Source organism: Octopus bimaculoides, chromosome 7, assembly GCF_001194135.2.
Source record: "Octopus bimaculoides isolate UCB-OBI-ISO-001 chromosome 7, ASM119413v2, whole genome shotgun sequence".
Lineage (NCBI taxonomy): Eukaryota > Metazoa > Mollusca > Cephalopoda > Octopoda > Octopodidae > Octopus > Octopus bimaculoides.
Window position 1 is genome coordinate 54,318,182 of NC_068987.1, and position 1,843 is coordinate 54,320,024.

The following is a 1,843-nucleotide window of genomic DNA, read 5'->3' on the forward strand; positions in this document are numbered from 1 at the left end:
TTATTGCATCCTCTTTCTCTCTCTGTCTATTTATCTTTTTATCTATATATCTGTCTCTTCTTATTCACTATCCACCTTAGGCGGTATCCCCCCCCCCTATCTCCCTCTGTCATTCTGAATTTCCTTACACCTTTCCATTTATGCTAATTCCATCCTTTTTCCATTCCTTCCCTACTACCTCTCTCTCATACACACACACACACACACACACACACACACACGTCATGATCAGCCTCATTGTCATCATCATTATCATCATCATCATCATCACTTGCCATTAAAACTCTGAGCCTCAGAGATAGAATGGAAATGATAAGAAATAGTCAGCAGGTGAGAATGGGATTGATTCCACACCAGTCTGACACCACCACCACCACACTCATGTTTCGTGTTATTTACCCCCCACCCCACCCTGGAATGTTGCTCCTCCCTTGTTCCTCTTTGCTTTCTCCACCCTTTTGACTGGAAGGAACCTTCTACCAGAGAATTTCTGTTGGTGGTGGGATGAAGACAGAGGCCAGACATGGTAGCAGTGAGAGGGGGGTGGAGACAGAGATGCTAAGTGTAGGTGGAGAAGGAAGTGCCTGGACAAGAATGTTTTGGGAGTTCTTCATTTTAGCACAAATAAGCTACTACCATCACTACTCTCACCACTACCCTCACCAACTTCAGTACTTCCATTTCAATCACTACCACCATCAGCATCACCATCATCATCACCACTACAACCATCATCATCATCACTAGTCATCATCATAAGGATTGCTATATCCATTGCCCACATCATTTCCATTCCTGTATTGCTGAAGCATACTGCTTTCATTGTCACCACCCCTATAGATGACAACACCATTATTTAAGCCGACGAGAAGGCCATTACTTAGCTGCTTAGTCTGGTAGAAACAGCAACCAAATCTTCTTCAAATAACATCCTACCAACTTAAAAATGTAGTCCTGGGTTTCCTGCACATAAAAAGAAAGAAACAATGGGATGATCACATCTGGAATACATCCAGTCATAGATCTGCTAAGGGCTAACCTGTGACTAAACAACAATACGATCAGGAACCAACGATAGAATCTATATATACATAGAGGATTTACCTTTTACCAGCCATATCCAGCCAGAATATTCTAACAGTTTTATGCTGAAACTGGCCCGATCTGGCCTCTCACACTTACCTTACAGTGTTATTCTAGAAATAAACAATCATGTCATTGAATTCCCAAAGTTACAAGATAATTAATGATTAATTCAAAGGAATGTCAATAAATAGGCATCACATTTGGCTGAGTGATCTGAATGTTAACCCTTTCGTTACTGTATTTATTTTGAGATGCTCTGTGTTTCTTTCAATTACTTTAACTATAACAAAGAATTTAGTAAAATAACTCAGTTATCATTTAGCTACTGTTAGGAATATAAATTGTGACTAAGGTTTGGTGGAAGATTTTAATTCAAAACTTATGAAAACAAGGCATTTGTACTCAGATCCAGTGCTGGTTTCAGCCGGGTTGGTAACTTCAACTTCTGCAGGGTCAGTTGTGCGACGTGCGGCCAAGCTTGGTTTTGAAGAAGAATTGGTCCTTTTCTATTGACCAATGCTGGTTATTGTTGTCGGAGTTTCTTATGCATTTCATCCATTTGCTGACAGTACTTCTCCGCTGTAATGATTTCGCCTGGATCCAAAAAGCTGTGATGGATGAGACGGGCCGCAGACCAAATAGTGACCATGACCTTCTTTTGGTGCAGCTTTGGCTTCCGGAAGTGCCATGGAGCTTCGTCAGCATCCAACCACTGAGCTGAGCATTGCCAGTTGTCATAAAGAATCTACTTTTCATC

At 41.2% G+C, this 1,843-nt stretch overlaps 1 protein-coding gene across 2 annotated transcripts in view; it reads left to right on the forward strand.

Moving 5' to 3' along the window:
• LOC106871816 (tRNA (cytosine(38)-C(5))-methyltransferase) overlaps positions 1 to 1,843 on the forward strand; it is a 66,368-nt gene that overhangs the window by 53,297 nt on the left and 11,228 nt on the right. The window lies entirely within an intron of this gene.